The sequence below is a fragment of the Oncorhynchus gorbuscha genome, linkage group LG01 (assembly GCF_021184085.1).
Source record: "Oncorhynchus gorbuscha isolate QuinsamMale2020 ecotype Even-year linkage group LG01, OgorEven_v1.0, whole genome shotgun sequence".
Lineage (NCBI taxonomy): Eukaryota > Metazoa > Chordata > Actinopteri > Salmoniformes > Salmonidae > Oncorhynchus > Oncorhynchus gorbuscha.
Window position 1 is genome coordinate 106877862 of NC_060173.1, and position 24315 is coordinate 106902176.

Sequence of the window (24315 nt, forward strand, 5' to 3'; positions counted from 1 at the left end):
CCAACCAGAGTGGTGTCACCTGCATACGTGAGTAGTTGGTGTAGAGTAGAGGTGAGAGCACGCGTCCTTACAGCGCTCCAGTGCTGTGGGATAAAGAGTCCGAAAGGTGTTTTCTCAGCTTCACGTGATGAGTCCTGTTGGTCAAGAAGTCAGTGATCCACTGACATGTAGCTGGACACATTCAGCTTGGAGGGTTTGTCTTTTAGTTGTTCTGACATGATGGTATTGAACACAGAGCTCAAGTTCACAAACAATATCCTTGTATGTCTTTGTGTTTTCCAGATGTTTGAGGTGTAGTCTAGGCCCACGGTGACAGCGTTGTCCACAGACCTGTACGCTCTGTAGGTAACCTGCAGTGGGTCGAGGGAGGCGTCAGTGATGGTTTAGAGATGGGACAGTACCAGGCGCTCAAAGGTTTTCATGATGACCAAGGTGAGCTCTGCAGGTCTGTAGTCATTCAGACAGGACACCAGGTCTGTAATCCTTCAGACAGAACACCAGGTCTGTAGTCATTCAGACAGGACACCAGGTCTGTAATCCTTCAGACAGAACACCAGGTCTGTAATCCTTCAGACAGGACGCCTTTTGTTTTTTCGTGACTGGAACAGTGATGGAAGATTTGAAACAGGCAGGAACAGTCCATTGCTCTAGTGACTGGTTGTATATTTCAGTGAAAACAGGGGAGAGCTGGTCAGCACAATGCTTAAATATGGCTTGAGAGACCTTGTCTGGGCCGGCAGCCTTTCTGCTCTTCTTTTCCTATAGAGTTTGTTGACCTCCTGACCAAGGATGGGGGAAGAGGGCATCCCGGGACAGGCTGGGGAGCTCCTAAGCAACTTTGCAGTGTATATTTTGGAGTGTTATTTCTTACATTATTAGCCCAGAACAATTTTTGTGTCATTACATATAGCCGGAAATAACTTTATTAATAACTTTACTATATTTTCACAAGAATTTTGCTACACTCGCAATAACATCTGCTGAATATGAGTATGTGACCAACATTTTGTTGTTGTCCCAGGGACCATGGCCTGATCTGGAAAAAAAATATATATATATTAGTATATTGTTGCAAAATGCAAACTTGCATGAAATTACATGACTGATACATAGAGATATATAGAGGACTCATCTTTATATCTGTGCCATCATAGCGTCTGTGACTGCATGGGCAGCGTCATTGAGTCTACAACCCATAGGAATCCCATCCCCACTGACTACTTTAAAATGGCGGAAGCATGGTGGAAGCAGGGCTTCCCTCAATGTTGCTAAAACTGTGTTTTGGTAACAAGAGGCTTCTATCATTCTCTATAGATTGATAGGACTTGCAGCTTGCTATACAGGTTGAAGTTCTGTATTTACCTCATCAGGCCAAATGGTGGTGCTATTGTCTTGCCTTGTCAATCTCATTCCACGGAGGGCCGAGTGTCTGCAGGTTTTTGCTCCTCCCTTGTACTTGATTGATAAATTAAGTTCAGTAATTAGTAAGGAACTCCTCACACCTGGTTGTCTATGTCTTAATTGAAATGGAACAAAAACCTGCCGACACTAGGCCCTCCATGAAATGAGTTTGACCCTCCTGCTGTTCATCACATCCCATGGCAGCCTATCACCAGAGGTTGTTTACAAAGGCAAGTTGATTTGATGTAATGCCTGTTCTGTCCCTCTCTGCCTATTGTTGCCTCTGGTGCAATTTGAAAGTCATTAAAACTTTTCAATAATTTGACAGTAATAATATAACAGTCTCCGGGCAGATTTGAGACATATTTAATCTAAATGTAAATGCAAGATCAAACTTGCAGCCAAACTTCCTAAACAGGAAGTATGGCTGCTTTGTTGAATGAATCAGCATTTATAGGTCCAATATGCAGCCGTTTTTATCTAAATATCAAATAATTTCTGGGTAACAATTAAGGACCTTACTGGGATTGTCTTAAATTATAAATGGTACAAAATGAACAAAAATAGCTTCTTAGCAAAGAGCAATTTCTCAATCAAGAGTTTTGCTAGGGCTGTCTGGGAGTGTTCTGAGTGTGGAGGGGAAAGCTATCTGTTATTGGCAGAGCCTGGTAATATCACCAGGCAGGCCAAAGCTCCATCCCACATAAACATTTTTGGGTGTTTTTTTTTTTTCAAACAGCTCTTATACTAAAATGGCATTATCATCATTTTCACAATTTCACAGTATTATTCCAACCTCATAGTGTATAAATATAGATGAGATGGTTTGGGATGAGTTAGACCGCAGTGCTCAGCATACAGGCCTTCGGAAAATATTCAGACTCCTTGACTTTTTCCACATTTTGTTACGTTACAGCCTTATTCTAAAATATAATAAATATTTTTTCCCCCCTCAATCTATACACAATAAACCCATAATGACAAAGAAAAAGCAGGCTTGTAGAAATGTTTGCTAATTATATAGAAAATAAAAACTGAAATATTACGTTTAAATAAATATTCAGACCCTTTACTCAGTACTTTGAAGCACTTTTGGCAGAGATTACAGCATCGATTCGTCTTGGCTGTGATGCTACAAGCTTGGCATATCTGTATTCGGGGAGTTTCTCCTATTCTTCTCTGCAGATCCTCTCACGCTCTGTTCGATTGGAAGGGGAGTGTCGCTGCACAGCTATTTTCAGGTCTCTCCAGAGATGTGGAACAGGTTCAAGTCCGGGCTCTGGCTGGGCCACTCAAGGACATTCAGAGACTTGTCCCTAAGACACTCCTGCGTAGTCTTGGCTGTGTGCTTAGGGTCATTGTCCGGTAAGGAAGTTGAACCTTCGTACCAGTCTGAAGACGTGAGCGCTCTGGAGCAGGTTTTCATCAAGGATCTCTGTACTTTGCTCTGTTCATTTTTGCCTCGATCCTGACTAGTCTCCCAGTCCCTGCCGCTGAAAAACATCCCACAGCATGATGCTGCCACCACCATGCTTCACCGTAGGGATGGTGTCAGGTTTCCTCCAGTCGTGACGCTTGGCTTTCAGGCCAAAGAGTTAAATCTTGGTGTCATCAGAACAGATAATCTTGTGTCTCATGGTCTGAGAGTCCTTTAGGTGGCTTTTAGCAAACTCTAAGCGGGCTGTCATGACCCTTTTACTGAGGAGTGGCTTCAGTCACTCCTACAGCAAGGAGTCATCATGCCCGGTAGTCCTGAGGCATGGTCCTAGGGCTCAGGTCCTCCGAGAGAGAGAAAGAAAGAGAGAAAGAGAGAATTAGAGAGAGCATACTTAAATTCACACAGGACACCGGATAGGACAGGAGAAGTACTCCAGATATAACAAACTGCCCTAGCCCCCCGACACATAAAATACTGCAGCATAAATACTGGAGACTGAGACAGGAGGGTTCATCCCGATGACATCCCTGGACAGGGCCAAACAGGGAGGATATAACCCCACCCACTTTGCCAATAAAAACACTGGAAAATCACATTTTTGACTTCACAAAAATGAATCAGTGAGGTCATTTCATCTCTTTTCTCCCCAACTTTCAACCCAGATCCCATGACACGTTTTGTTGAATTCACGATGAACTGACATCTCTGCCCAGTGGGCGGTCTGTCTGTGTCAGCCAATCAATAGCATATCAATAGAATAGTCTGATTTTGATAATATATGAATTTGGTAATATAACCAAATGATTGATGTTGTTTTGTAAAAAACAAATCTAAATATTTCTCAAGGTCATGTTGACTTCTGTACTGTATGTTATTACATCTTTCTGCTCTAACTCTTTGAAGTTCGTTAAAAGCACAGGTAACATTTTCTTGAAAATATGCCTTCAGAGCATACCAAGTATTCTATAGCCATAGAAATGTTACCTAGCCCCCCATGGCAAATTTGGATATTCTGGGTTGTTCTTTGGCCAACACCTATTGCGTCACACGTGTGAGGTGACACCCCAGACTGCTCTATTCACTTTCATCAACCATGAGGTGAATGACGAGTCTGGACGATGAAAGACAAGCTGGAGAGAGCAGGTATCTCAAACATCTAGGACAGGAGAGAGAGAGAGAGAGGGGTGAATGGACAGGAGAGTCTCACAATTGCCTGGTTGTGTGAGGCAATTATACAGTTGTTTCTAATGAGGGCACACAGCTGGTGGCATCTCTCCTTTTCACCCTCTCTCACGCTCCCTCTCTCCCTCACTCTCTCCACCCCCTCTCTCCCTCCCCCTCTCTCTCCACCCCCCTCCTCTCTCCACCCCCCCACCCCCCTCTCTCTACATCCCCCTCTCTCTACACCCCCCTCTCTACACCCCCACCCCCTCCTCTCTCCACCCCCTCCCTCTCCACCCCCCACCACCCCCCTCTATCTCCACCCCCACCCCCTCTCTCCACCCCCACCCCCTCCCCCTCTCTCTCCACCCCCACCCCCTCCCCCTCTCTCTCCCACCCCCACCCCCTCCTCTCTCCACCCCCCCTCTCTCCACCCCCCTCTCTACACCCCCACCACCCTCCTCTCTCCACACCCCCACCCCCTCCTCTCTCAAAAATGCCTCCTATCTCAAAAATGTCACCATGACATTAGATTTAGGTTAGAAGTAAAAATAAAAATAACTTTTAAAAAGTAAAGGTAAAAAAAGGTAAAAATAACCACAAACAACTAAATTACCGTCTAACACTCATGGTTTCTTTGAAAACACACGGTAATGGGGGGGGGGGGAGGGGGGTCTACAGACAGATGGCATTGACAGAGAGATCTACAGACAGATGACATTGACAGAGAGATCTACAGACAGATGGCATTGACAGAGAGATCTACAGACAGATGGCATTGACAGAGAGATCTACAGACAGATGGCATTGACAGAGAGATCTACAGACAGATGGCATTGACAGAGAGATCTACAGACAGATGGCATTGACAGAGAGATCTACAGACAGATGGCATTGACAGAAAGATCTACAGACAGATGGCATTGACAGAGAGATCTACAGACAGATGGCATTGACAGAGAGATCTACAGACAGATGGCATTGACAGAGAGATCTACAGACAGATGACATTGACAGAGAGATCTACAGACAGATGACATTGACAGAGAGATCTACAGACAGATGACATTGACAGAGAGATCTACAGACAGATGGCATTGACAGAGAGATCTACAGACAGATGACATTGACAGAGAGATCTACAGACAGATGACATTGACAGAGAGATCTACAGACAGATGACATTGACAGAGAGATGGAGCTCCAGAGGAAACAGACAGGGTTTTTAAACCAAGGGAAAGGGGATGTGATTGGTTCATGGAAACAGCAGAAGGTGTGTCTTAACGACTGATTGATAACTGATTGGGGAATGATGAATGCCACATGTGAGGGGAGAAGGAGAGAAAAGAAATACACACACAGGATACACACACAGGATACCTGTATCCGTAACAGTTGGGTGAAATAAAGACGGAATTCCCTCACATTGATGACTCTTTTTCAAATCCAATCAGTTTTCCACGTTGATTCAACGTCATCATATATCATTTTGGGGTTGAAATGACATTGAAATAATGTTGATTTAACCAGTTTTGCCACATAAGGTTGAAAAATTCAAAGGATGTTTTGTGCACAAAGGTGATGACTATAAGTGTCTTATTAGGAATTTTCTAATCTGAATTCTCTATGTGGCTGTGTATGGAAATGGTCTTTCTAGGCCGGGCGTCAGTTAAACTGCAGTACAGAAGCAGTACTGTAGGAGCAGTCTAAATCGTGCTTCTAGAACGGAAACCCTGGCCCCTTGGTTTTTGCCCAGTGAGATGGTGACACATTACATTACATTACATTTAAGTCATTTAGCAGACGCTCTTATCCAGAGCGACTTACAACCCTGACGTCCCCTTCCTGTCAGTCGATGTAACTCCCTGTGACTCTGGGCCGTCGGCAAGACACTCAGCATGCCCCCTCTGTACAAATGGTTCCATAGGGCTCTGGTCATAAGTAGTGCACTAGGTAGGGTATAGGGGGATATTTGGACCATATTTGGACAGTGTTTAGTGATGCAAGATATCGGGCAGTAAACGTTGCTAAAAGCCTGTTAGAGTAAGTCGCTCTGGATAAGAGCGTCTGCTAAATGACTTAAATGTAAATGTAAATGTAAATGTAGAAGCTGGTAACAATGTTTAAGCCTGTTAAAAGCTGGTAACAATGTTTAAGCCTGTTAGAAGCTGGTAACAATGTTTAAGCCTGTTAAAAGCTGGTAACAATGTTTAAGCCTGTTAGAAGCTGGTAACAATGTTTAAGCCTGTTAGAAGCTGGTAACAATGTTTAAGCCTGTTAGAAGCTGGTAACAATGTTTAAGCCTGTTAGAAGCTGGCAACAATGTTTAAGCCTGTTAGAAGCTGGCAACAATGTTTAAGCCTGTTAAAAGCTGGTAACAATGTTTAAGCCTGTTAGAAGCTGGCAACAATGTTTAAGCCTGTTAAAAGCTGGTGAAACGAGTTTTTCCAGCACATTAGCGTTTTTCATCATGAATCTTGTTATGGAGGCCACTCTGCAGAGTGGTCTCTAGCTGGCACAGGCACAAAGTCATACAATATGGGTTAACACTAATGTCTAATCCTAACCTTAAATGAAGACCAAAACGCTCAGGATGGAATTTGTTTTTATGAATTTTTCTCAATATAGCCAATTTTTGTTTTTGCTGCTGGCCTATCTACTGGAACATGGTCAGGTCTGCCTACAGGAGAAGACTCAACCAAATTAAAGCCAACCTGAGTTTTTCTAAAACATCTCCTACGACTATAATAACTACAGTTAAAGGACGTGTGGCTAAGCTTTGACTCTGGCTCTGACTCAGAGCATTTCCAATTTCATCTGTGGAGAATAAAGCTGTCTTGACTGTCGCCGCGCGGGTTTACAGAAGGAGTACTGTATCAATGTACAAGGGGGTCATCAATAAGACCACTGGCTATGCATCTGATTAAACCTCTGAGGATGGAATTTAGTTGACCCTGTAAAGTAAATGTTTACGTAATGTTGTGACTTAAATCCTTCAAAGGTCAAAGTGCTCACATATCCTTTGGAAGGGAAAGCAAGTGGTGCACCACAATACGCAAAGAACTGTGGGCTTGCCTGTCTTATCACACTGGTGTTATCATAAAGTACAATATCTCCAGTTTCTCTCTGAGATCCTACTTTCATATGGTTCTCTGAACACATCTGTTATCAGGATTAAAATAATACACGCTGCACAAAACAGGAGGCAGTCGGCACAAAGGCGGTTTGAATTATTCACCTCAGTACGGCATGTCATAGTGAAGAGAATCTCATACGGTCTGTTTTCTCTCCAATCTCATCATTTAATCAACCGTGAGGTGAGGGATTGTTGGGAGACAGAGAGGACGAGAGCGATGCACAAGCTCTTATCGTATCAGCTCTGACAGCTCGCTCCTGTTCAATCACACTAAATGGCAAAGAGCAGGGGGAGCAGCCATCCGATTTGACATCGAAGATAATAGATCACAGACACTAGATAGGTATTTGAGGATGCAGCTCCCCTGTCTCCTGTAGGTGCCACTTGTGCCCCTATTTCATCATACCTTTTCCTGAAACTCATCATACCTGTTCCTCTATCTATCATACCTGTTCCTCTATCAATCTCATCATACCTGTTCCTCTAACTATCATACCTGTTCCTCTAACTATCATACCTGTTCCTCTATCAATCTCATCATACCTGTTCCTCTAACTATCATACCTGTTCCTCTATCAATCTCATCATACCTGTTCCTCTATCAATCTCATCATACCTGTTCCTCTATCTATCATACCTGTTCCTCTATCAATCTCATCATACCTGTTCCTCTATCAATCTCATCATACCTGTTCCTCTATCCATCTCATCATACCTGTTCCTCTAACTATCATACCTGTTCCTCTATCTATCTCATCATACCTGTTCCTCTATCTATCTCATCATACCTGTTCCTCTAACTATCATACCTGTTCCTCTAACTATCATACCTGTTCCTCTAACTATCATACCTGTTCCTCTATCAATCTCATCATACCTGTTCCTCTATCCATCTCATCATACCTGTTCCTCTAACTATCATACCTGTTCCTCTAACTCATCCTACCTGTTCCTCTATCTATCTCATCATACCTGTTCCTCTATCTATCTCATCATACTCGTTCCTCTAACTATCATATCTGTTCCTTTATCTATCTCATCCTAGCTGTCAGTCTGTCTCTACATATGTATAGTCTCAGCAGGAGAGGTGATGATAACTATGCTCAGACACAAGGTTCATGGAGAGGAGAGTCTCGGGGGTGTCAACATGTTTGCTACAGCAGGAACATAGTCCTGCAGTAACAGGAAATGTAAATGATTATGTGGATTATAATGAATATACATGTTTGAAGTGGTTGATACATTTCCTGTTGGGGCCAATTAAGTCTGAAATTACAAAATTTCGAAGCCTTTTTTAAAACTTAAATATATTACAAGTTCACATTTCCTGCTGTGCAGGAACATATTCTCAGCAACAGAAATGAGGATCCTTCATCTGTAGGAGATAGACGGGTCTTTCCACTCGAGCTCCCTACTCCAGGGACTGAGTTTGTCTACGTCGGTCATGCTTGAATATGGATAACAGGAGGGGACTAAGCACTCACCCCTGATGCACACTGGCAGACATATCAGTGTGGATGACGGATCACCACCTCAAGCTGAACCTTGGCAAGACGGAGCTGCTCTTCCTCCCGGGGAAGGACTGCCCGTTCCATGATCTCGCCATCACGGTTGACAACTCCATTGTGTCCTCCTCCCAGAGCGCTAAGAACCTTGGCGTGATCCTGGACAACACCCTGTCGTTCTCAACCAACATCAAGGTGGTGGCCCGTTCCTGTAGGTTCATGCTCTACAACATCCGCAGAGTACGACCCTGCCTCACACAGGAAGCGGCGCAGGTCCTAATCCAGGCACTTGTCATCTCCCGTCTGGATTACTGCAACTCGCTGTTGGCTGGGCTCCCTGCCTGTGCCATTAAACCCCTTCAACTCATCCAGAACGCTGCAGCCCGTCTGGTGTTCAACCTTCCCAAGTTCTCTCACGTCACCCCGCTCCTCCGTTCTCTCCACTGGCTTCCAGTTGAAGCTCGCATCCACTACAAGACCATGGTGCTTGCCTACGGAGCTGTGAGGGGAACGGCACCTCAGTACCTCCAGGCTCTGATCAGGCCCTACACCCAAACAAGGGCACTGCGTTCATCCACCTCTGGCCTGCTCACCTCCCTACCACTGAGGAAGTACAGCTCCCGCTCAGCCCAGTCAAAACTGTTCGCTGCTCTGGCCCCCCAATGGTGGAACAAACTCCCTCACAACGCCAGGACAGCGGAGTCAATCACCACCTTCCGGAGACACCTGAAACCCCACCTCTTTAAGGAATACCTAGGATAGGATAAGTAATCCCTCTCACCCCCCCCTTTAAGATTTAGATGCACTATTGTAAAGTGACTGTTCCACTGGATGTCATAAGGTGAATGCACCAATTTGTAAGTCGCTCTGGATAAGAGCGTCTGCTAAATGACTTAAATGTAATGTAAATGTATGATGCTTCGGTTCATGCCTCTATATTCATGCATGAGTCTGCATAAGTTATTCATGATTCATCTCTCAGTGCAAAGCAGTGTTCTAGATCAACACTCTTTCTCTGAGAGGCTTTCTAAATACGGGTCCAGGATGATTTGTGCCTGGGCAGAGGATACAATAGAATTACAATCCCTCAGCTCCTTTCTCAATTCATAAATAGCTACCCTGTGCTCAACACTATCTGTGTAGCCTTTTCTCATCAGGAAGATCGAGACCACTCGTTGCTTTTCCATCTGTGACATAACAGACACATCATGAAACAAGGTCTGTGTACCAAATGACACCCGATTCCCTCCATCAGTCCCCCCAGGATTCCAACTCGTGGTTCTGCGATCGCAGCACTTTTGGAAAAATCAGCAATTCACCTGCTAATTATGCGGGGGTTTTGCAAATTTGACCAATCACCGCACTACTTCCACATAAAACGGTAAGATCATCCCAATGTTAGAGCCTACAACGGACCTATCACAGCAGTACAAAAAGAAGGCTCATATTTTCAACCAATCACCACACATTTATCGCATAATATGGTTCAAATCAACCCACATGTCAACAAACATTTTCCCTTGTCAGTTCATTTCTGCGATACATTTGACAAAATCATTGCACATTGCCATGAAAAATGTCAGAATTGCAGAAGAAAGATTGGTCATTTTCAAATACAAATAATTATCACCCAAAATCCAAGAGACCAATTCTTTATAGTGCACTACCGTTGTTCAGGGCTCATAAGGACTCCAGTCAATAAGTAGTGCACTATAAAGGGAATAGTGTCCCATTTGGGAAGCAACCCAGGAGGTTGAGGTTGTCTCTCCTGTCTTCCAATAGTGGAGCAGATGGTTTTCATTCTGCCTCCTGCAGCTCCACTTTGGGGGCCTCCGTAAGTGGCTGTTGTTGTTCGAGTGGGAGATGAATATGGTCCTTTATAGATTGATTGTCATGATAGTCTTACCTTACGTCAGCTTGGTTGTTTTTCTGTTTCTAAGTACCAGCTAATTGACGTCCTAATTAGTTCTCTAGATGACGGGCGTGTCCATTTGTGTCAGCATGGCTTTGCGACCATTTTGTTTTTCAATACATGTTCAAAGGGTTGAAAACATGCTTGAATGGCATGTAAATGACATTGTGTGTTTCTGTGTGTAATATGTTCCATGTAAAAGGGGATGAGAGAGGATGCTTGAATATGAACCGGGTCCTTTTTTGGTGGTGTGACGAGAGGGAATTGTGATTGCTATAGTGGAGTGCCTCTCTAATCACACACATATGTTGGGCGTATGTCGACCGTTTAAGGAGAAAAACACATGGTAATTGTATGCAATCTCTCCCATTCTACACTACACTAGTTTCATACAGTAGAATATAAAGTGGTATTATAAACGCAATTGTTGCAATTGTATTGTCAGTATGCCATGTGCACTCTTGACTGAAATGGTTATGTTCACATCTCAGCAATCTATGTTTACATCTCAGCAATCTATGTTCACATCTCAGCAATCTATGTTCACATCTCAGCAATCTATGTTCACATCTCAGCAATATATGTTTACATCTCAGCAATCTATGTTTACATCTCAGCAATCTATGTTTACATCTCAGCAATCTATGTTGACATCTCAGCAATCTATGTTGACATCTCAGCAATCTATGTTGACATCTCAGCAATCTATGTTGACATCTCAGCAATCTATGTTGACATCTCAGCAATCTATGATGACATCTCAGCAATCTATGTTGACATCTCAGCAATCTATGTTCACATCTCAGCAATCTATGTTCACATCTCAGCAATCTATGTTCACATCTCAGCAATCTATGTTCACATCTCAGCAATCTATGTTCACATCTCAACAATCTATGTTGACATCTCAACAATCTATGTTGACATCTCAACAATCTATGTTGACATCTCAACAATCTATGTTGACATCTCAACAATCTATGTTGACATCTCAACAATCTATGTTGACATCTCAGCAATCTATGTTGACATCTCAGTTGACATCTCAGCAATCTATGTTGACATCTCAGTTGACATCTCAGTTCAATCTCACGTTGACATCTCAACAATCTATGTTGACATCTCAACAATCTATGTTGACATCTCAACAATCTATGTTGACATCTCAACAATCTATGTTGACATCTCAACAATCTATGTTGACATCTCAACAATCTACGTTGACATCTCAACAATCTACGTTGACATCTCAACAATCTATGTTGACATCTCAACAATCTATGTTTACATCTCAGCAATCTATCTTGTTTGTTTCTGCAGGTCCTGAAAGACCCATGGGAATGCTTTCTAAGAGGTCCTAGGTAAAAGTACCTTCTCAGTTCATTTCAATTGCATGTTGACTGTAGACAGCTTCCTGGGTGTGACTATCCTGTGAAAACGAGGATCCTGACTTAACATAAATCAAACATAGAACCCAACGGCTTTCATAAAAAATGTATTACACAGTCACCCAAAAATGTGCCAACAAACTGACAATTTAGTTACATTTGAAAAGATTTTCATCAAAGATGTCTTCAGCTTACTCTACTATCTGACATAACACATACTGCCCTTCTATCAGTCACAATATCTCTCCACCATATATATCCACCATGTCTCTTCACAACACAGTGCCTTCAGAAAGTGCATTCACACCTCTTGACTTTTTCCAAATGTTGTTGTTTCAGCCTTAATTTAAAGTGGATTACATTGAGATTGTATGTCACTGGCCTACACACAATACCTCATAATGTCAAAGTGGAGTTGGCACCTGCAAGTTCCTGGACATTTCTGAGGGGAATGGCCCTAGCCCTCACCCTCTGATCCAACAGGTCCCAGATGTGCTCAATGGGATTGAGATCCGGGCTCTTCGCTGGCCATGGCAGAACACTGACCTTCCTGTCTTGCAGGAAATCACGCACAAATCGAGCAGTATGGCTGGTGGCATTGTCATGCTGGAGGGTCATGTCAGGCTGAGCCTGCAGGAAGGGTACCACATGAGGGAGGAGGATGTCTTCCCTGTAACGCATAGCGTTGAGATTGCCTGCAATGACAACAAGCTCAGTCCAATGATGCTGTGACACACCGCCCCAGACCATGACGGACCCTCCACCTCCATATCGATCCCGCTCCAAAGTACAGGCCTTGGTGTAACGCTCATGCCTTCGACGATAAATGCGAATCTGACCATCACCCCTGGTGAGACAAAACCGCAACTCATCAATAAAGAGCACTTTTTGCCAGTCTTGTCGGGTCCAGCGATTTGTGCCCATAGGCGACGTTGTTGCCGGTGATGTCTGGAGAGGAGTTGCCTAACAACAGGCCTACAAGCCAGCCTCTTTCAGCCTATTGTGGACAGGCTGAGCAATGATGGAGGGATTGTGCGTTCCTGGTATAACTCGGGCAGTTGTTGTTGCCATCCTGTACCTGTCCTGCAGGTGTGATGTTCGGATGTACCGATCCTGTGCAGGTGTTGTTACACGTGGTTTGACACTGTGAGGACGATCAACTGTCTATCCTGTCTCCCTGTAGCACTGTCTTAGGTGTCTCACAGTCAGGACATTGCAATTTATTGCCCTGGCCACATCTGCAGTCCTCATGCCTCCTTGCAGCATGTCTAAGGCACGTTCACGCAGATGACCAGTGACCGTGGGCATCTTTCTTTTTGGTGTTTTTCAGAGTCAGTAGAAAGGCCTCTTTAGTGTCTTAAATTTCCAGAACTGTGATCTTAATTGCCTACCGTCTGTAAGCTGTTAGTGTCTTAACGACCGTTCTACAGGTGTATGTTCGTTAAATGTTTATGGTTCATTGAACAAGCATGGGAAACAGTGTTTAAACCCTTTACAATGAAGGTCTGTGAAGTTATTTATATTTTTATGAATTATCTTTGAAAGACAGGGTCCTGAAAAAGGGATGTTTTTTTTTTTACTGAGTTTAGAATGATCTGTAAGGTCCCTCTGTCAAGCAGTGAATTTCAATCATAGATTCAACCACAAAAAAAAAGAAAAAAAAGAATTTGTTCTTAACTGACTTGCCTAGTAAAATATAGGTAAAATAAAATAAACAAAGACCAGGGAGGTTTTCCAATGCCTCACAAAGAAAGGTACCTATTGGTAGATGGGTAAAAAAGCAGACATTGAATATCCCTTTGAGCATGGGGAAGTTATTAATTACACTTTGGATGGTGTATCTGTCACGCCCTGACCTTAGAGATCTTTTTTATGTCTCTATTTTGGTTTGGTCAGAGCATGAGTTGGGGTAGCATTCTATGTTTTGTGTTCTATGTTTTCTATTTCTGTGTGTTTGGCTGGGTGTGGTTCTCAATCAGAGGCAGCTGTCTATCCGTTGTCTCTGATTGAGAACCATACTTAGGTAGCCTTTTCCCACCTGTGTTTTGTGGGTAGTTGTTTTCTGTTTTTGTGTCTGCACCAGACATAACTGTTTCGTTCGTTCTCTTTGTTGTTTTTGTTATTCAGTGTCCAGTTCTATTAATAAATCATTGAACACTTACCACGCTGGTCCACTTCTTCATGCAATGATGACCGTTACAGTATCAATACACTCAATAACTATAAAGATACAGGGGCCTTAACTCAGCTGCTGGAGAGGAAGGAAACCACTCAATTATTTGACCAGTTACACAGTTTAATTAATGGCTGTAATAGGAGAAGTGAAATGAAGAAGGATGAACATTGTAGTTACTCCACATTACTAACCAAATTGACAAAGTGAAAAGATTGAAGCCTGTACGCAATAAAATATAATAATAATATATGCCATTTAGCAGATGCTTTTATCCAAAGCGACTTACAGTCATGTGTGCATACATTCTACGTATGGGTGGTCCCGGGAATTGAACACACTACCCTGGCGTTACAAGCGCCATGCTCTACCAACTGAGCTACAGAAGGAGAATTCCAAAATGTACAAATTGTTTGCAACAAGGCGCTAAAGTAATGCTGTAAAAAAATGTGGCAAAGCAATTAACAAGCAATTAACTTTTTCTCCTGAATACAAAGTGTTACACTCGGGGAACATGCAATACAACACATTACTGAGTACCACTCTCCATATTTACAAGCACAGTGGTGGTTGCATCATGTTATGGGTATGCTTGTAATCGTTAAGGACTAAGGAGTTTTTCAGGATAAGAAAGAAACAGAATGGAGCTAAGCACAGGCAAAATCCTGGAGGAAAACCTGGTTCAGTCTGTTTTTCATCAGACGCTAGGAGATAAATTCACCTTTCAGCAGGACAATAACCTAAAACACAAGGCCAAATCTACACTGGAGTTGCTTACCAAGAAGACAGTGAATGTTCCTGAGTGGCCGAGTTACAGTTTTGACTTAAATCTACTTGAAAATCTATGGCACGACCTGAAAATGGTTGTCATGCAATGATCAACAACCAATTTGACAGAGATTGAAGAATTTTGGAAAGAATAATAGAAAAATGTTGCACAATCCAGGTGTGGAAAGACAGAGGTCAGAAAGACTCACAGCTGTAATCGCTGCCAAAGGCGATTCTACAAAGTATTGTTTTTCAAAACACAGAACCTTCCAGAGACATTTCTGTCCAGTAATTGAATAGCTGTCTACATCTTCAGATAAACCTGTCAGAATTCCCTGAGCCACCAGGCTTTTACTAGAAAATAGTACAATAGAACAATGTTCAGCAACTCTGATGTGCTCCCAATAGTGATATGTCATCTTAGTCTTCTGTTGTCTGTAAATGTGAAGGCTGTTTCGAAAGCTGTCAATGACTTCATAAATGTTTTTAACTCACATCGACCAGGCAGGTCCAGACAGACACCGAGACCAGACGGACACAGAGACCAGACAGACCCTTGAATCCAGACACCTCACCTTACAGTATCATAAACGACTGACCAGGACACTTCTTACATTTGTTGATTCAAGTGGTTTTAGGATATGAATTAACGCTAGTACAAGTGTTACTCTAGTACCAGTACAGTACTTTGGCAAACTCACCTACTGAAGACTGGAAGATGGTTAGGGTCCAGATGAGATCTATAGGCCACATAGGCTACATGTTACATGCTTGTCTCGCTGGTGTTGGGTTTGACATTTTGAACATTGAGATATTAAATAAATGATTGATAGAATGAAAGGAGAAAGTGAAGGGTTCTCTGTAGAAGGACAGATAGCTGTGGAATGTGTTGGGGGACGGGAGCAGAGCACTGTGTTGATACAGGGGAGACAGATGGACATCTGTGGATTAGATGAAGGATGGGTGTGAGGTCAGGTGGTGAGAACAGCGATGTGTTGATACAGGGGAGACACATGGACATCTGTGGATTAGATGAAGGAGGGGTTGAGGTCAGGAGGTGAGGACAGGTGAAGGGAGTAATAAGGGTTTTGGATCTTGTTACTCTTTTCCTGTTAAACCATAAGAAGGATTGGAGAGAAGGAGGAGTGTCTTAAGTTGGATATAAATATCTGGATGGGACAAATGTTGGGTTGTCTGATATCTGGATGGGACAAATGTTGGGTTGTCTGATTACAGCTGTACAGAACCTTTGGGAAGAATTAAACTTGGTTAAAGTTTCTCTAGTGTCCGTGGATTATTTACCCTGAAAAATAAGAACCGAACAGGGGGTGCTGCGAGCAGAGTTCACCATGATTTGTAGTCAAACCATAGAGTCCAGATCAGTGGAACAGGAGCCGGCACAACAAACAAGGTAGGCCAGTTCCCAGATCTGTTTCCACTCATTTTGACATCTTGGGGAGATGAGAATCGTTGGCTGAACTAATTATGGGATACGGACCTGGAGAGCCCGAGTTTAATTACATAAGCCCATTGTGTAACGACCGGTCGTAGCTTTATAGTAAATGGTAAGGCCCGGAAGGTAAACTCATACCGACTGGTACCTGTAGGGAAAGTGCTAGGGGGTAAATCCCTAGTAGGTTGGTTCCTACTCGTACTATAAAGACAATAGTAAATCCCAGTGGATTAATACCTGTGATTACTATTAATATAGGGTGAGTCCCAGAAGGTAAGACCGCGCAGGCTGGAACCTGCGAAGGGTGAGTCCTAGGGGGTAAATACCAGCGGGGTTGTTTCCCTGCTTAGCTATAACGGGGTGAGAGCCTAGTTGTATTGGCCATAAAAGTGTGTGTGTGAATGGAAGGTTAGTTGTGTGCCCTGTTGGGGTGATGATCTATGGCAGATTATGCGGAAATAGGAAGACAAGTGTGAATCATTTTTGGTGATATTGGAGGAGATACGGCAGAAAGACATTAAGAAATCTGCCTTCTCCAGTAATAGATTCACAGAGATTTATGGTATCGGTTTTAATACAAGGTATTAAGTGCTTTGTCCAATTCATTGTTATCTGGGGAAGTGTGTAGTGCTATCTTAGATAATAGTGAATAAAAGGTGTGTATTACAGAAGGGAGTTTAGGAATATAAAATACCATGAACACCGTCGGGAGTATTTAGGTGCCTCTGATTTGGGTGGGCATTCTATGTTGTCTATTTCTTTGTTTTTGGCCGAGTGTGGTTCCCAATCAGAGGCAGCTGTCTATCATTGTCTCTGATTGGGAATCATACTTAGGCAGCCCTTTTCCCACCTAATGTTGTGGGTAATTATTTATTCTCTGTGTGTGCTGAGAGCACGTGTGGAGTGAGACCGGGCTGGAGTGCTGAGAGCACGTGTGGAGTGAGACCAGGGCCGGAGTGCTGAGAGCACGTGTGGAGTGAGACCAGGGCCGGAGTGCTGAGAGCACGTGTGGAGTGAGACCAGGGCCGGAGTGCTGAGAGCACGTGTGGAGTGAGACCAGGGCCGGAGTGCTGAGAGCACGTGTGGAGTGAGACCAGGGCCGGAGTGCTGAGAGCACGTGTGGAGTGAGACCAGGGCCGGAGTGCTGAGAGCACGTGTGGAGTGAGACCAGGGCCGGAGTGCTGAGAGCACGTGTGGAGTGAGACCAGGGCCGGAGTGCTGAGAGCACGTGTGGAGTGAGACCAGGGCCGGAGTACTGAGAGCACGTGTGGGGTGAGACCGGGCCGGAGTGCTGAGAGCACGTGTGGGGTGAGACCAGGGCCGGAGTGCTGAGAGCACGTGTGGAGTGAGACCAGGGCCGGAGTGCTGAGATCACGTGTGGAGTGAGACCAGGGCCGGAGTGCTGAGAGCACATGTGGAGTGAGACCAGGGCCGGAGTGCTGAGAGCACGTGTGGAGTGAGACCAGGGCCGGAGTGCTGAGAGCACGTGTGGAGTGAGACCAGGGCCGGAGTGCTGAGAGCACGTGTGGAGTGAGACCAGGGCCGGAGTGCTGAGAGCACGTGTGGAGTGAGACCAGGGCCGGGGTGCTGAGAGCACTTGTGGAGTGAGAGGGGAGACAGAGAACAAGCTCAGGTGAGAGACTTGTGTACGTGGGAGAAACGGAAGTATCTACTTGGATATTAAAATCGGGACATTATCAAGGGCCACGAAATGTGACAGGCAAAAGTTACATGTCTTGTTGGGAAAAAGAACAGTAAACGATATCTGAAGACGACACACCAGAATGATAAGTTCCGGGGGACGGAAAGGGGGGCGGGGTTACGCCCTGCTAACTATTTAAACTAAGAATGCATTGAGATACTGATCTTCCTTTACCAGGCCACTAACGACAGGAAAACAGGGACAAAAGGGGGGTGTAATGAGAAGAGTTATGACCGGCAATAAGAGGTGGTTTATAAATGTATGTTCTAACAGGGGTGATGTGTGCTAAGTTGATAAACTGGAATTAGAGCCCTAGACTCAAAGGAAGCACTGAGATCAGTCAGTGCTTATTCAGTGGTGCTGAGTTATTAAACATGGTGGAAGGTTTGGTGGAACATGAGGGTGCTCATGGTTCCAGAGGAGGGAATGATGTATATTGACTAACTGATTTGAGAATGTGTTAGTAGGTTTGTAAATGTAGAAAGTGCATTAGGAATACTGTGTGTTAGGGGTTAGATGTAATGATAGGAGTATCATTCCCGGAGACTGTATATTGTTACAGGAGATGCTTATAGAAGAGGGAGAGCAGCTAACTGTACACACTATGGGGATTTAATTGAACATTACACGTACCCAGATCATGGTGAAAGTAGCAGAGATAGTGTTGTCATTTCAGACACTATTGTCAACTTTCAGTAATGAGTTTGTCACAGAAGGCATCATACTTGAAAGGATAGCAACTGATTCCTGTATATTCCTGTATATAGACTTCCCTTCTGGCCACATCACCAGAAGGGAAGTCTGCTGTGATAATAGCATCACATCTCCTGCAGAGTGTGATTAAGAAACATGTGACTCAGAGTTTTGTACGGTTGGATAGAGCTTTGTACGGTTGGAAAGAGTTTTGTACAGTTGGATGGAGTTTTGTATGGTTGGATAGAGTTTTGTACGGTTGGAAAGAGTTTTGTACAGTTGGATAGAGTTTTGTACAGTTGGATAGAGTTTTGTACGGTTGATTAGAGTTTTGTACAGTTGGATAGAGTTTTGTACGGTTGGAAAGAGTTTTGTACAGTTGGATAGAGTTTTGTACAGTTGGATAGAGTTTTGTACAGTTGGATAGAGTTTTGTACGGCATTGGTTTAAGAGACACTACTCCGTACAGTACCTGCAGCGGCGAAGATCGTCATGTCTCTCCGTGGGGGTAGTTTTCACATGGTGTGAGGTCCAACTGCATAATGGGTGAGTGAAGACACCAAGACACAGGAAGAGGAGCGAGAGACAGACTCGAGGCCACTGTAAAACATACAGATGGGTTGACTGGGAGCTACTATAAACATCATATTTGGATTGGGGTGTAGCTGCTTTATGGATTAATGCATCATATGATAGAGGATAGAGGGGTAATTGTACTGTGAACAAAATGTTAAAGGCATTGATGTGAAAGCAGATACAGTGCTGAGTTCCCTCAAGAGGATGTAATGTGGATTAGGGATATGCACTTGCATATCAGGTGACGTGCCTATCAGGTAAAATGGAGAAGATGGGGAACAAAGTGAAAATGACATGCTTTGGGAACACCTCTCGGAACCTGGGGCCTAAAGGGGAAGACTGGGTGAAAGCATGAGTGTCAGGACCCGGTTACGAACCCGGGTTTCCGGAGTGAGAAACAGTCACTTAACCAACTGAGCCACGAATAGTCGGCAGAACCCAGAAGATGAGGCAGAAACAGCAGTACTTGAGACGGTGTATTTAATGAAGTAAAAAGTGAAGTCCTTCAGGAAAACATGTAACTCCACAACCTCAAAAGGAATTCCACAAAAACAAAGGTAATCCTCCAAGACAAAAAGGTAAATCCACAAGGTGGTAGGTATAGCATAAAAAGCCTCAAAAGATACTCAAAAATAAATAAACAAGAACAAAAAACAGAATTCCACAAGAGAGTCCACCGGGATCAACAAGAGTTCACAGAATACTAGGGCTGGGTGCTAACATACAAACACAGAGCAAAGAACTGAGGAAAACTAAGGGTTTAAATACAATCAGGGGAAACGAGACACAGGTGCAAATAATAATGGGGATCAAGGGAAAACAAAAGGTCAAAACAAAAGTGACCAAAAACCGGAACAACCCTGGCCAAAACCTGACAATGAGGGAGCTTTTGAGAGCTTTCATTTTTGTGGAACACCGCAGAAAATGATCCTGGAGGCGTAAAGTCAGGTGAAGAGAGAGTGGGAGTTGTCATGGTTTCAGACTTTGGTTTTCATGCATATATAAATATGCATCACTTATCACATTGTTAATACTGTTATGTTTTATGTTTTTTTTACTCTCTTAGGAACAGAAGGGGAAAGTGGAGAAACTAAAAGCTGCTCCATCCGCCATTGAACGAAATCGCAGATTCAGCTCATGTGATCATAGTTCGGAGGCCATAAGTCTCTGAATTTGTACACCTCCCGGTGACTGTTCATTTGTTTGTTTGTTTAATTCATGTTTTATAATCCTCTGTTTAGTGTTTTTTCATTCATGTTTTATAATCCTCTGTTTAGTGTTTTTGTTTAATTCATGTTTTATAATCCTCTGTTTAGTGTTTTTGTTTAATTCATGTTTTATAATCCTCTGTTTAGTGTTTTTGTTTAATTCATGTTTTATAATCCTCTGTTTAGTGTTTTTGTTTAATTCATGTTTTATAATCCTCTGTTTAGTGTTTTTGTTTAATTCATGTTTTATAATCCTCTGTTTAGTGTTTTTGTTTAATTCATGTTTTATAATCCTCTGTTTAGTGTTTTTTCATTCATGTTTTATAATCCTCTGTTTAGTGTTTTTTCATTCATGTTTTATAATCATCTGTTATGTTTTTTCATTCATGTTTTATAATCCTCTGTTTAGTGTTTTTTCATTCATGTTTTATAATCATCTGTTATGTTTTTTTTATTCATGTTTTATAATCCTCTGTTTAGTGTTTTTTCATTCATGTTTTATAATCCTCTGTTTAGTGTTTTTGTTTAATTCATGTTTTATAATCCTCTGTTTAGTGTTTTAATTCATGTTTTATAATCCTCCGTTTAGTGTTTTAATTCATGTTTTATAATCCTCTGTTTAGTGTTTTTGTTTAATTCATGTTTTATAATCCTCTGTTTAGTGTTTTTTCATGTTTATAATTCATTTAGTTTTTATAATAATCCTCTGTTTAGTGTTTTTGTTTAATTCATGTTTTATAATCCTCCAAGTTTAGTGTTTTTGTTTACATTAGGATTCATGTTTTATAATCCTCTGTTTAGTGTTTTTGTTTAATTCATGAACATTTATAATATTAAATAATGTTTTAATTCATGTTTTATAATTCTCTGTTTAGTGTTTTAATTCATGTTTTATAATCACGTGGACATCTGTTTAGTGTTTTTGTTTAATTCATGATTTTGATAATCAGATGGACTCTGTTTAGTGTTTTTGACTTTGTTTTGATTATCATTGTTTATGAATTTGAGGTCAGGAGTCATTTCAGCAAGTGTTGATACAGGGGAGACACATGGAATCTGTGGATTATTAGGTGATGGAGGGTTGTTCAGGAGGTGAGGGACTATTGATACAGGTTTGGACATTTTGAACATTGAGATATTAAATAAATGATTGATAGAATGACAATGGACATCTGTGGATTAGTGAAGGAGTTGAGGTCTGGAGGTGAGAAGGACAGTTGATAGCTGACACATGGAATCTGTGGATTAGGGAAGGAGGGAGCAGAGCAGTGATGTTTGATACAGGGGAGACACGTGGACATCTGTGGATTAGGTGAAGGAGGGGTTGAGGTCAGGAGGTGAGAACAGTGATGTGTTGATACAGGGGAGACAGATGGACATCTGTGGATTATATGAAGGAGGGGTTGAGGTCAGGAGGTGAGAACAGTGATGTGTTGATACAGGGGAGACAGATGGACATCTGTGGATTATATGAAGGAGGGGTTGAGGTCAGGAGGTGAGAACAGTGATGTGTTGATACAGGGGAGACACATGGACATCTGTGGATTAGGTGAAGGAGGGGTTGAGGTCAGGAGGTGAGAACAGTGATGTGTTGATACAGGGGAGACACATGGACATCTGTGGATTAGGTGAAGGAGGGGTTGAGGTCAGGAGGTGAGGACAGCACCATGTTGATACAGGGGAGACACATGGACATCTGTGGATTAGGTGAAGGAGGGGTTGAGGTCAGGAGGTGAGGACAGCACTGTGTTGATACAGGGGAGACAGATGGACATCTGTGGATTAGGGGAAGGAGGGGTTGAGGTCAGGAGGTGAGAACAGTGATGTGTTGATACAGGGGAGACACATGGACATCTGTGGATTAGGTGAAGGAGGGGTTGAGGTCAGGAGGTGAGAACAGTGATGTGTTGATACAGGGGAGACACATGATACAGGGGAGACACATGGACATCTGTGGATTAGGTGAAGGAGGGGTTGAGGTCAGGAGGTGAGGACAGCACTGTGTTGATACAGGGAGACAGATGGACATCTGTGGATTAGGTGAAGGAGGGGTTGAGGTCAGAACAGAGGTGAGGACAGGACATCTGTGTTGATAAGGAGGGGAGACAGATGGACATCTGTGGATTAGGGGAGACAATGGACATCTGTGGATTAGGTGAGGAGGGTGAGAAACAGTGATGTGTTGATACAGGGGAGACACATGGACATCTGTGGATTAGGTGAAGGAGGGGTTGAGGTCAGGAGGTGAGGACAGCAGTGTTGATACAGGGGATGTCTGTGGATTAGATACAGGGATGTGTTGAGACACATGGACATCTGTGGATTAGGTGAAGGAGGGGTTGAGGTCAGGAGGTGAGGACAGCACCGTGTTGATACAGGGGAGACACATGGACATCTGTGGATTAGGTGAAGGAGGGGTTGAGGTCAGGAGGTGAGGACAGCACTGTGTTGATACAGGGGAGACAGATGGACATCTGTGGATTAGGTGAAGGAGGGGTTGAGGTCAGGAGGTGAGAACAGTGATGTGTTGATACAGGGGAGACACATGGACATCTGTGGATTAGGTGAAGGAGGGGTTGAGGTCAGGAGGTGAGGACAGCACCGTGTTGATACAGGGGAGACACATGGACATCTGTGGATTAGGTGAAGGAGGGGTTGAGGTCAGGAGGTGAGGACAGCACCGTGTTGATACAGGGGAGACACATGGACATCTGTGGATTAGGTGAAGGAGGGGTTGAGGTCAGGAGGTGAGGACAGGTCACCTGAAGGGAGTAATAATGGTTTGGGTTGTTACGCTGTAAAGAACCTTTGGGAAGAATTCAACTTGGTTAAAGCTTCTCTAGTGTCCGTGGGTTATTTACTCTGAAAAATAAGAACCTAACACTGGTTTCAAATGTTTTCATGGGTGGCCATTTCTTGGTGGACAATCTAAAGGTTTCTGTCAATCAGAGTTGGGTGATTAAGAAGATGACAGGAAACCCCGGCATATCTTTGAGCTAAAAATATGTGTTATTGTTCCTTTACTCGGTCACTCACTGTCTATATGTGAGTAACAGTTTTCCTTCCATCCCTCTCCTCGCCCCAACCTGCGCTCGAACCAGGGACCCTCTGCACACATCAACAACTGACACCCTCGATGCATCGCTACCCATCGCTCCACAAAAGCCAAGGCCCTTGCAGAGCAAGGGAAACAACTACTTCAAGGTCTTAGAGCAAGTGACATTATCGATTGAAATGCTATTAGCGCGCACCCTGCTACCTAGCTAGCCATTTCACACCGGTTACATGTGTTTCTGTAAAATAGAACTTCATGACTCTAAAGGCCTTCTTTGTATGTGAAGAGAAAATGTACAGAATACCAGCATCCCTTCTTCACAGTTATACATTTCTCAAGATGCTCCTTTGTCAAAGTATGCATCGAAAATCTTGTTACTCTCTACCGTACCTTATGTTCTCTCCATTCAATAATCCATCAAATAAATGTCCTTCCTTCTGGAGTTACTTGGAGTTAGGCTATTTGTTGTGAAGTGTTTGTTTGAGGTCAAGGGCAGAGTATTATGTTACATGGCATCTAGCTGGGAAGACATCTTAGAAGACGAAGATAAATAGTTTATAATGGGCTGCCATCATAGAACTCTTAGCAGCTTTCAGGAGCAACGGAGCGAAGCACACTGGCTGTTGATTGGCTAAGCTGAAAGGACCACAGGCTATATAGCGAGTTGTATGTACTTTATGTATAAATACTCTTAGAGCAATAAAGCATCAAGCCCACACATCCTTCGTAAATACAACAATACACTC

At 43.2% G+C, this 24315-nt stretch overlaps 1 long non-coding RNA gene across 1 annotated transcript; it reads left to right on the forward strand.

Moving 5' to 3' along the window:
• Nucleotides 1-297: 297 nt before the first annotated feature.
• LOC124031408 lies at nucleotides 298-20535 on the forward strand. Its single transcript, XR_006838125.1, has 3 exons — nucleotides 298-432; nucleotides 11874-11914; nucleotides 20373-20535. It is a non-coding gene; the product is annotated as an uncharacterized LOC124031408 (long non-coding RNA).
• Nucleotides 20536-24315: the final 3780 nt, after the last annotated feature.